The sequence below is a fragment of the Suricata suricatta genome, chromosome 7, assembly GCF_006229205.1.
Source record: "Suricata suricatta isolate VVHF042 chromosome 7, meerkat_22Aug2017_6uvM2_HiC, whole genome shotgun sequence".
Classification (NCBI taxonomy): domain Eukaryota; kingdom Metazoa; phylum Chordata; class Mammalia; order Carnivora; family Herpestidae; genus Suricata; species Suricata suricatta.
In genome coordinates, this window is record NC_043706.1 from 71,083,266 (window position 1) to 71,095,682 (window position 12,417).

The 12,417-nt window shown below is 37.6% G+C and overlaps 1 pseudogene; it reads right to left on the bottom strand.

The window, feature by feature from the left end:
• Positions 1–1,562: 1,562 nt before the first annotated feature.
• On the bottom strand, positions 1,563–10,350 carry LOC115295272 (annotated as a pseudogene).
• Positions 10,351–12,417: the final 2,067 nt, after the last annotated feature.

Below are 12,417 nucleotides of genomic sequence, written 5' to 3' on the forward strand. Positions count from 1 at the left end.
AGTTTGGAAGTTTTCTTTCTATTTCTATTTTTTGGAATAGTTTGAGAAGAATGGGTATGAGCTCAGCTTTAAATGTCTGTAGACATTCCCCTGGGAACTCATCTGGCCCTGGGCTCTTATTCGTTGGGAGATTTTTGATAACGGATTTGATTTCTTCACTGGTTATTGGTCTATTCATGTTTTCTATCTCTTCCCATTTGAATTTTGGCAGTGCATGTGCATTTAGGAATTTGTCCATTTCTTCTGTGTTGGCATATAATTTTTCATAGTAATCTCTGATGATTGCTTATATTTCTAAGGGATTGGTGGTCATAAATCATTTTTCATTCATGATTTTGTCTATCTGGGTGCTCTCTCTTTTTTTTCTGAGGAGCCTGGCTAGAGGTTTATCGATTTTGTTTATTTTTTTCAAAGAACCAAATCTAGGTTTCACTTATCTGTTCGACTGTTCTTTTGGATTCTATATTGTTTATTTCTGCCCTGATCTTTATGATTTCTTTTCTTCTGCTGGGTTTGGGGTGCTCTTGCTGCTTCCCTTCTAGTTCCAGTAGGTGCTCTGTTAGATTTTGAAATTGTGCTTTTTCTAGTTTGTTGAGATTGGCCTGGATTGCAATATACTTTCCTCTTAGGACTGCCTTGGCTGCGTCCCAGCAGCAAAGTACTCTGTCTAAAAGAATATAGATACAGATGTCACCTGGAAAGGATATAGGACTGATGTGAAGCTTTGTTGTTGTTGTTGGTTTTAAAAGATAGAAGAGATAGCATGCTTGTACCCATAAAAGAAGAGTATTCAACCTCCCTTCTGAGTCCCTTCTCTCTAGTCTCTCTAATTACTTAATACACCAGGGGAGAACCATGTAATTGAGATTAAAACCTGACACACTTTCTAAGTTTAACTCCAAAAAGGAATATTTATTTACACTCTTACTACTGACTTACCATTCTGAAAGGGCTCTAGAGAATCAGTTTTTGGAAATATCCTGATCAGCTTTGTGTTTTAATAGATATTGCTGGGGATTTTCACATATTTTTGATTAGCAATATAAAATAAAAGGGTGCCTTGTGCTTGCAAATTCATTCATTTTAATATTAAATCATATTAACAACGTAAATAATAAGGTCTCATTCTAAAAGGAAATAATCCCATCACTCTACTCCTCTTTTTCAATATCAGAGCTGACAGATAAGCCCGTCTCATTAGAAACAGATAAGTGTCTCCTGACATCTGTTACCATAGATGGCTGACAGAAACGCTAAGCACGTTGACTCTATTTATTGTAGAAGAGCCAGACCGAATAAATGAGGATCATAGCTTAGCGGGGCATGACCCTGGCTGCATGTCCGATTTACCAATACCTGTGAGCCACCCCCAGAGACACTGATTCATTTGGTCTTAGTTGGCCCGCACACCTGGATATGTTTTAAAACATCCCAGGTGATTTTCATGGGCAGAGAGGGTTGAGAATCACTCCCTGGCATTTAAGCTTTTCACCTCAAGGTGGAAAAATATAGCTGACTTTAATGAAAAGCCTCGAAATTTGATCCAATCTGAAAAACAGAACCTAGGAAACAGCCCCGTCCTGGTGAATCGATCTCCTACCCTGGCTTCTCTCCACCACAGAGAGGACACTCCGGAAATCCTGCTGCCGTGGCCGCTCCACACACTGCCCAGGGAACGAGGGAGTGGGGCAGCTTGGCATCTGTGGGCAGGATTTCTCTTCTCCCCCAGTGACTGAGACGACTACTGAAGGTCTCAGAGCAGTCAGAATCAAATTGTTTTTTTCTTTGTTCTCTTTACTACATTTGACAGCAGGCTCTGAGGAGAAGCCAGGTAGTGACACAGCTTATTTTAGGTGTTTGCTGGAGGGAGAGCGGGAAAGAGGGAGATGGAACCACGAACAAAAAAACACAAGGGGAACAGAACGAAAAAGACAACATTCAGCTGAAGTCATATCTCTAGTGGCAAATTCACTTTGGGTTTCACTTGTGCACATCATTTAAGTAACAGGTGAGTTTCTGCTTGAATTTTTGGAAAATTATATCTATCTTGTTTTGTTGATGACAATAGGTTATTTCCCCACCTACTCTGTTAAGAAAAAAATATGACAATGAAGATGATGGACTTAACAGGCAATTTTCTATTCTTTCATTTTGCCTCAGAAATTTGACTATAGGACCAAAAACAAAGGAAAAAAATCTCTCATCATAACAAAAATAAAGAACTAAGTTTAAAAATATACTCTCAACTTTACTACCATCAATTTACCTGTTTTTCTGTTATTCAAATTCTTGGTCAGTCATATAAATTCTCTTATAGATGTTTAACCATAGAATATATAGACGTTCTTTCTTTCATCCACCATCTATTTGTTTCTAGTTGTACTTCACAGACTCAATGGATTGATACAATCAAGCTCTTGGCTGCCTCTGCCTCTGGGCACATTATCTTCATCAGTTCATCCGTGCTTCTCAGGATACTTAGTTTCTTGGCTAGTTCCCTTCCTTGCATATTCCAGTCCCCGACTCCACCCGCAGTCACCCATGCTCATACACTTGTGGTGTTTTCTTCCAGTATGTGTCACCTAACCTTTATCTAACTGCATATCTATCCATAAACAATATATTGTTCATCATGAACGTGCTTTTACATTTGTATTAACAGTATAAAGCTATAAATCATATTGTTGCTTTTTTAATCATTCAGTGTTACATTTTGGAGAATTCTGTATGTGAATGTATGTCATTTTTGTTTTATTTTTTCTGACTGCCAAATAGTATTCTATTGTTTGCTTATAGCCTATTTAATCTCTTTTGCAATAAAGTCTTCATAATTTTCATTTTACTGACTATATTATAGGCCACATATCGATACATCAACTTAAATCCACATATTGGGGGCACCTGGGTGACTCGGTCAGTTGAGTTCTGACTCTTGATTTTGGCTCAGGTCATAATCTCACAATGGTAAGATTATGTCCTGCATCAGGCACTGAGCTGGAAGTAAATAATCTTTCTGCTATTGCTGTTGCACCTTGTTTAGTTTTATAATTATGTATTATATTCATATTAGTATCAGTTTGCTAGCCCTGCAATAACAAAGTACCACAGACTGTGTTCGCAGAGTTGATTTCTTCTAAGGTCCCTCTCCTAGACCTGTAGGTGGATGTCATCTCCCTCTGTCTTCACGTGGTCTTTCTTCTGCGTGTGGGCATGTCTGTGCCCAAATTTCCATTTCTTATAAGGACAAGAGTCATACTGGATTAGGGCCCAGGCTGAAGACCTCATTTTAACTTAATTACTTCTTTAAAGACCTTATCTACAAACATGGTTACATTCTGAGCTATAGGGAGTTAGGACTTCAACACAAAAATTTGGCAGGAAGAGGGGGAGCATGATTCAGCCCACAACTAAAAAACTATACTACATATGACTATATAATGTAACTAGATATTTTAACTAATTATATATATATACATATACTTCTATATATGTACTATATATACTTAGAACTTGGTGAGTCAAAAGATAGAAACATTTTTATAAACCTTGATGTTATTGCTTTCCAATTGTTGTACTCATGTATACTGCAAATACCTTTAGGTATGTGCCAGTTTGACCAAGTACTGCAAGCACTGGGAACAGAATTTAAATCAACTTTTCCTTTTTCAACAAGTTTAAAATTAACACATTTTAATGTGTGGTCATAAGTCTCTGCAAGAGTAACTTCTGATCCCCATTAGCAAGTACCAAGTCAAGACTACACTTTAGACACCAACAGTAGATAACAGTAGCAAAATGAAAGTGTGTTATCATAGATGTATGTATACATCATTATAAACCATTATTTCAATAGACTCAAAGATAATAGATTTAATTGATAATAATTAGGGTATTCATACACACACACACACACACACACACACAAACATACATACATATGGCTAGAGGAAGAGAGAGGTTGGTGGAATGATTGATTGACCTTAAGGAATGGGTTTATGTGATTATAGATGTTGGCAAGTCCAGAATCTGTGGGCAAGGACAGTAGGCTAGAGAATTCGGGAAGAATTTGATGTGGTATCTTGAGTCCAAAGGCAGTTTGCTGACCCTCTCCCTAAGGAAACATCAGTCTTTTTTCTCTTAAGATCTTCAATTGTTTGGGTGAGGCCTACTGACATTATGGAATGATTTACTCAGAGTCTACTTATTTAAATGTCAATATCATATAAAAATATCTTTAACAGCAACATTTTGACTAGTGTTTGACCAAATATCTGGGTACCATGGCCAAGCCAAGTTGACACATAAAGTTAACCATCAACTGGGTTTTGGGGGGATTGTTTTATAACAGCTTTATTGAGATGTAATTCACTATAATTCACCATATAAATCATATAATTCAATGGTGTTTAGAATATTCAAAGAGTTATATCATCATCACAATCAACCTTAGAAAATTTTTATCACTTTGGAAAGAAATTCCACATTCTTTAGATATTACTCTCCAATTTCCCTATTCTTCCCAGACCTGGGCAACTAATAATATGCTATATATCTCTATAATTTGCTTAGTCTGGAAATTTCATATAAATTGCCTTTTTTGTGGTCTTTGTGACCAGCTTCTTTTAATATATTTTCAAAGTCTGTTCATGTTGTAGCAATGTATTAGTACTTCATTCCATTTTATGGCCAAATAATATTTCCTTGTGTAGAAATACCACATTTTGTTTATCCATTCATCACTGTATGGACATTTGGGTTGGTGTCATCTTTTGGCTATTACATTATGCTGCAATGCATATTTGTGGACAAATTTTTCTGTGAACATGTGTTTTAAATCCTCTGGGTTATATACCAAGCAGTAGAATTGTTGGGTCATATAACTTTTAGAAGCGTTGTCTATGTTTAACTTTTTGAAGAACAAACTGTTTTCCAAAATGGCTGCACCCATTTTACACTGTATAAGGGTTCCAATTTCTCTTCATCCTTGCCAACACTTATATTCTAACTTTTAGATTACAGTCATCCTAACAGATGACTGTAGCATCTCACTTTGGTTTTAATTTACATTTCCATGATGACTAATGATTTTGAGCATCTTTCCCTGTATGTATTGGCCATTTTTATATCTACAGAGGAAAAATGTCTGTTAAGGTTATTTGACCATTTTTAAGGTGGATTATTTGTCCTTTTATTATTGAGTTGAAAGTGCCCTTCATATATTCCAGACATACATCCTTACAAGATATAAGTTTTGTAAGTATTTTCTCCCATTATCCAGTTGTTTTTTCACTTTCTTGGTGGTGTCATTTGAAGCACAAGTTTTCACTTTTTATGAAGATCAGTTTATCTATGTTTCTCTTTTGTTGTTTGTGGTTTTGGTGTTGTGAGTAAGATCCATGAACAAATCTAAGGTCTCAAAATTTTACCCCATATTTTCTTTTAGGAGATTTACAGTTTTGGCTCTTACATTAAAGTCTTTGATCCATTTTGAGTTAATTCCTGCATATGGTGTAATATGAGGATTCAACTCCATTCTTTTTCATGTAGTTATCCACTTGTCCCAACACCACTTGTTAAAAAGACTCTTCTTTTTCTATTCAATGTATTTTCCCCAAAAAAACCCAAAATCTATGTGTTAACAAAGTACACTGAAAAGTTTACATTTATGTAAACCAGCCACTGGCTGGCTCACTCAGTAGAGAGCATGCAACTCCTAATCTCAAGGTCATGAGTTTGAGCCTCATCTTGGGCATGGAACCTACTTAAAATAGTTTACATTATTTCTATATATTTTATGAGAAAAATCTCAACTCCCATTCATGTATAGGAAGTCTAAAGAAAATTTGTAAGTTTGTTAGGTAAAGAATCTGTTAACTCTGAGTAGTATGATGGTTACAGGTAATTAGAGAAAAAATAAATATAGGTAACCTGAAGAATGACCTTGGCAAAAGTCATGGATCCATTACTTCAATTTGAAACTATCTTCCACTGTCACATACATACTACTTACAAAGATGAGTCAAAAATTCCTAACAACTTAATTCTTCCTTCCACCTCCAAGTCACAACTTTAGAAATTACTGTGAAAATTTAACCTTTAAAATGTAATAAATAAACTTCAACAGCACCTCTCCTTTTCTCTTCTCTTTGAAAGTGTCAAGAAATGTCATGCCATTATAGACCAAACTCTAATGTGAGTAGTGGAGGCCAGAGGAGTCACCAAAACAGCAATGCAGAGATTTAAGATTTTCTAGGGCAAAGTGATTACTTCTTTTCTTTCAGGCCTTCTTTTATCTTCCAGAAGACCAGTTCCATCCAGGAGGTTGCATTTCAAGTTCCTAACAGAGTTAGTATTGAATCAATAGAATCTAAATTGAACAAGAGATTCCACACAGGTCTCCTTAATAAGAAAACAAAACCCCACAAATACCCAACACTTCTTTGCCAAAAATAATAAAATGGGAAGATGTAGTTTACCAATAGTTATGATTCTTCTGTATCAATTAATATAGAAACAGATAAACAGACCAATGAAACAGAATGGAAAACCTGATAAGATGGATACTTGATCTATGATGTGCTGGAGCCAGCTTCTACTAGCTCCCAAGAGCACATTTTTAAATTACTAGAAGCATGAAATTGACATTCCACAAGGCCTATTACATTGATTCAATACAAAGCTAATAGCTGATTTCTTATCTGAAATCTTTATTTTTATCATTCAATAATTTTTGAGAAGGCAGAAAGCTTACTTCATATTTGCTTTATTTCATATAACATAATGGATTAAAGAAAGAATGAATATATTAACTGCCTTTAAATTTAAAGGCCTTAGCAATAACTTTTCCCTTCTTGAAATGTATTTGCTTGGATATGGCACTCAAATAGTTTCACAACATAAAGCTTTGCCTTAAAACCTCAGCCTAAAGCAAAATTTTAAAAGTATTTGGTTAAAGGTACGTGAAGTAAGATTGGATAACTATGAAATATAGTAAGTTTACTTTATGCTTACATTCTCTACTCAATCTGCCATTGCCTAGTGAGCATAATGAGGTATACGGGGGGTCCTCTAAATGCTTCAGCCAGTGGTTGGGGGAGAGGGACAGGAGGCATAATGGCTTACACGTTTCCACCCTAGTTGGGGCAAGAGTCTGCTTGTAGCTCAAACCTCAATTACAAAGATGTTTTTTCTCAAGCAAAAGGTGTTTCAAAACTTCTTCCAACCCCTAAGGACAGCAAAGAGCATAGAACAAAGAGTGATGAAATATACTCAATCCAAAGATAGGTCGTAAACTGTAGCTTCCTGCAAACAGAGAGAAAAGTCTTTTGGGAACTTACTGGTAGCAGGCATTTTTAAGAGAGGAATAGAACTCCTTAGCAATAGAGTTCAAAGAATTTGTGCTTAAAAAAAGAAATTTGCACAAGTGTATAAGTAAAGAGGGAGTTAGATCCCTAATATAAACATGTGTATCCCAGTATGGCTCTAAAGAGCAGCAGGTGCTGTTGTTATAGCTTGAGGGACCATGGAATCTGAGTTACCCCAGGGTAGAGACTATCCCCTAGACGCTCCAGGTTTTAGTGAGAAGGAAATGGGAATTTTGTGACAAAACCACTGCCATTCATCTGAATTTTACTGTTAGGTTAATTTAGTGAAATATACAGCTCTTTTCATAATATGAATGGATTTAGCTATTCTCAATTAATTCTTTACAAAGTCTTGAGTAAGCAAAATCCCTTGCCATAGGTCAAGACTCTTACATAGACTCAAATGGATAGACTTTCAGGGAATCCTTGAATCAAGACTAAAGATGTATGCAAAATTTCATGTAAATATGTGAATTTTTCTTGGTAAAGGGTCCATCATTTTCTTTAGATCCTAAAAGAGATCTGCAGCCCTAAAAGGTAAAGAACCTGTATTTTGAATAAAAATCAGAACTGGGCAGGTTATACCTCATTCATCTAATCCAGATTCTGGTGTTCAGAGCAAGAAAACTAGGTAAACACCCCACATATAAAAATATGCATTAACAGACTTTTCTTTCTGAGCTTCCTACATGTTACACTATTTTCATGGAGAAGAAAACACATAACAGAGGCACAAAAACATTTTTATCCAAAATTATCAGGGTCAAAAAGTATCCCACAATTATAAATCTTTTCTTTGCAAACATTTCCATCTATTTCCTGTTCAAGAGCAAAATTACTTGGTCTGCATGTTTAGGCCCCATCTGTAAACATAGGTCTGAAAAAATAAGCTAGCCCAAAGAGAAGGAAGCAGAAGGGACAAGGCACATTGACTTGTGGGTCTACTGCCTTTTTCATTTAGGTTCTGGGCACCAACCTCAGTGTTCACTTTCAAAGCTACACAAGCATTATGACCACCACATGCCTGGATGTGATGCTGGAGTCTGTGAGTCTGAACAGTGTAAGAGGCAAAAGAACATCTGAGAGTTCTCACTGAAAACAAGAAATCTCATATAAAACTCTTCAAATCCTAGAATTAACATTTTTTCCCATTCCATACTTGGGGGAAACACTAAGATACAGAAATATTTGGCAGAATGTATAAGGAAGGAGGTTGTGTGTGTGTGTGTGTGTGTGTGTGTGTGTGTGTGTGTAAAGGACAGGTGACAAGGGAGAGGAGAAGGCAAAAGCTACCAAAAAGCTTCAGTGTGCTAAAGGAAGTAGAGTCTCCTTTATCAAGTAACAAACACAATTCCTACTCTTATGGGAATGTAAGGTAATATTATTTGGCCAATGTCTTGAGTAGAAATCTACTCATTGTATATTGCTTATTTAGGATGATCCATTTCAATATATGCCCTTATGGCCTCCAGGTGAGACATGTGATAAATACTGTGCACAAAATAAGATCCTTTAGAACAGTTATGCACAACATATGCACTACGAATTTATACATTGAATCTCAGCAAGTGATTGGAGAGAAAGAAGGTTGGACTAAGCATGCTAGGTGAAGGGACCAGGGTTCTATAACACACAGCAGATACACATCTGGTTTGACCAGCAAGTTCAGCCTATGCAACATTGGCAGTGGTGTACTGAGGTGGTGCAGCTGTTTTACATTAACCACTTTAGGACTACACAAGACGGGTGTCATTCAGTGCCAGGACACAAGACAGGCATGAACCAGCATCAGGATACAGCTGCAAGGATGTGTGAACCATTCCTGTTTGTAACTTTAGGAAATGGATGTTGATCCTAGACCACCTTAATATTACTGCTTGAGGAGCAGGTCAGATAAAAAGGGCAATATACACTATCTCCAGCTAAAATCCTGTTGTAGTCTGGACAGTGAAGTGATACAATATTAGAACACTACAGAACTTGGGTGATTTGGTGGCTCATTTGGTTAAGCCTCTGACTCTTGACTTCAGCTCAGCTCATGATCTCATGGTTCCTGGGAACCAGTCCCGCATTGGACTCTCTGCTGGCAGAGCCTGCTTGGAATTCTTGCGCTCTCTCTCTCTCCCTGCCCTCCCCCCACTTGCTCATTTTCTTGTTCTCTCTCAAAATAAATAGACATTAAAAAAAGAGAGAAAAGTTTAGAACTGCAGCTCTTTTTAGAACCCCCCCCCGCTGCCCCGCAGAATGTTCCTGCTCTCTCCTTCAAATGGGCCTCCTCCTCAAGAATCAGAGTCATCTCCACAATCTCTGAGATTCCATTCTGTCCCAAGATGCAAGGAGCACGAAGGAAGACATCATCCTTTATTCCACAGAGACCCTCAATCATGTGGAAATTGGATGCACCCACCTAAGATGCTTTCATTAAACTTTCTGCCAAATCTGCCACAGACAGTCATGTGGCCCAGGATGTGCAGCCTTTCAACTTGATCACATCACAGACACTCATCAACCACCTGTTTGTGAATCTCTTCCCGCTGTTCCTTATCTGCATAAGTGCCTAAGTCAAGGTGCAGATTCTTCAGGGAGAGACCAGCAACATTTTCTCCACTCCCTACAGGCACCCGTGTTTCCACGCTCCCCTAGGACCCGCCCATGACAGCTTAATGGGTGAACTCCCAGCCTTTCCCCCATTAGGTAGCAGAACCAGGCAGAATCCAGATTGCAACCACTTCCAATAACATGGTTTTAGGGAAAGCCACTTATCTTCCAAGCCACAAACATCAAGATATCCACTGGATTGGAAACAACAAACAACCTGCATTTTATTATATGCATTATAAGAAATGATAAATTTACAGACGTTCACATTGGGCTGAACCAGATTAAGCTCACTTTCTCCCTCTTGCTGATGTGCCCCAGCTGTGATAACAACCAACCGGGAGTTTGCAGTCATGTTACACTCTTTGCCTGTAACAATTTTTGGTGTTCATCCATCTATGGAACTGGTTATTGTGGATCCAGTGATGAATAAGATGCAGAAGGTCCCTGCCTTTGGCAGGGAGGTCACATTAAGCCAAGGGAGTGTTGGGGCACCTGTGGTTAAAATAAAATAATAAACTAAGTATAATGGAAAATTTTGTGTCTGTGTAGCTGTGCCACAGTGCCCAGATATTTGGTCAATTATTATTCTAGATGTTTCTGAAAGAGCGATTTGGATGAGATTTACATTTAAATTGGTGGACTTTGAATAAAGAAGATTGTTCACCGTAATGGGTGGGCCTCATGTCCTCATTTCAAGGCCTCACTTTCAGAACAAAAGACTTAGCTCCTCTAAACAAGAGAAGAACTCTGTGGCCTATGGCAAAGTAGAACTGCACCATAGGCTCTTCTCTGGGTCCCAACCTGCCAGCCCATCCTGCAGATTTTGGATTTGCCAACCTCCAAAATTCCATGAGCCAAGTACTTAGAATCTCCTATATAAATATGTATACACATGGATGTATATATACACCCACACATACCCACACATCCTATTGGTTCTGTTTCTCTGAAGAACCCTGACTAGTATAATAAACTAAACCAAAATAAAATAAAGCAGGTATTCAGTTGCACTTCTGATTTTATAGGAAAGACTTTACAGCCTTTCAATTAAATCTTCTAGCAGGAGCCAGGTTGTTGGGGTCCAATAGGGAGACTGCTAAAAAACAACTTTCTGCTAAAGGTGCTGAGACAGTAACAGTAGATGACCCACCTGCTAAGGAACTGATGAGTTATTTCAGGAGGATAAGGCATTTCTTAGGGGAACTATCCCTTCAGCTCTAGCATAGAGCCTTGGAAACAAGTTTATCTAACATGGATTGTTTTATTAGTTTTAAAAAGTTTATATATTTTATTAGAGAGGGAATAACAGTCTCCCAGATGTGGAAGCCTAGAAATTCTAGAAGCCCAGAAATTCTAAGAAAGAGGGTTCTAGCTAGAAATTCAGTGAAATAGCAGGGTCAGGTATTCTCCTTGCTTAATGAGGCCCACTCTGTGGCAGATACTGTATGTGGAGCTGAGGAAAAGTATAAATGATACAGTGTTTAGTGAGCATAAAACTTCCTTAAAGAAAAAAACGTGCAAATATCCAAATGTTCAAGAGTTTAAATGTAAGACAGCAATATATGGCAATATACCTACCCACATTCGACTCTCAGGTGAGTGATTTAAATAAGAAGGTGAAAGAAGGTCAGGAACAGCTCTCTTTGGGCTACTGTGCTCTGGAGGAAGTAGAGCTTAGCCATAGCCTTAAACGGAACTTGTAGTATCATGGGCTGATATTTACATTGAGATGGACATATAGGATAGCCTTTCAATTTAATATGACTTGACACATGTGTGCACATATAAAATATGTTGTTATATTTAAAAATATATTTGGGGCACCTGGGTGGCTCAGTCGGTTAAGCGTCAGGCTCAGTTGGTTGGGCGTCGGACTTTGACTCAGGTCATGATCTCACGGTTCGTGGGTTTGAGCCCTTCATTGGGCTCTGTGCTGACAGCTAGCTCAGAGCCTGGAGCCTGCTTCACATTCTGTGTCTCCCTCTCTCTCTGACCCTCCCCTGCTCACGCTGTCTCTGTCTCTCAAAAATAATAAAAAACATTAAAAATTTTTTTAATATATTTAAATTCACATTTGATTTTTACAAATATATGTGATTTCTTTATATGGTGGTTGCCAAAATGTGGTAGAAGTAAAACAAACAACTATGCCAGTAGCAAAAGGCCATCCTAGTTCCTAGTTGAATTAAAACCATATTGTAAATTAAGATAATATTTTGATATATTATTTGTATTTGTTTCCTGCTTCCTCCCGACATCCTTATGATTAAGGATGAATGGACAATTAGGAACATTTTATTTTTTGTAAATTGCCATGGGATATTAACCAAGTTTTGTCTGAAACCATCAATTATTATTTTACCTAGAAATACTCTCAAGTTCTTATTGCAGATGGCATGCAGCTTGTAGGGAGTCTAAATATTGCAAAACAGCTACCCTAGAGCTGCAGCCA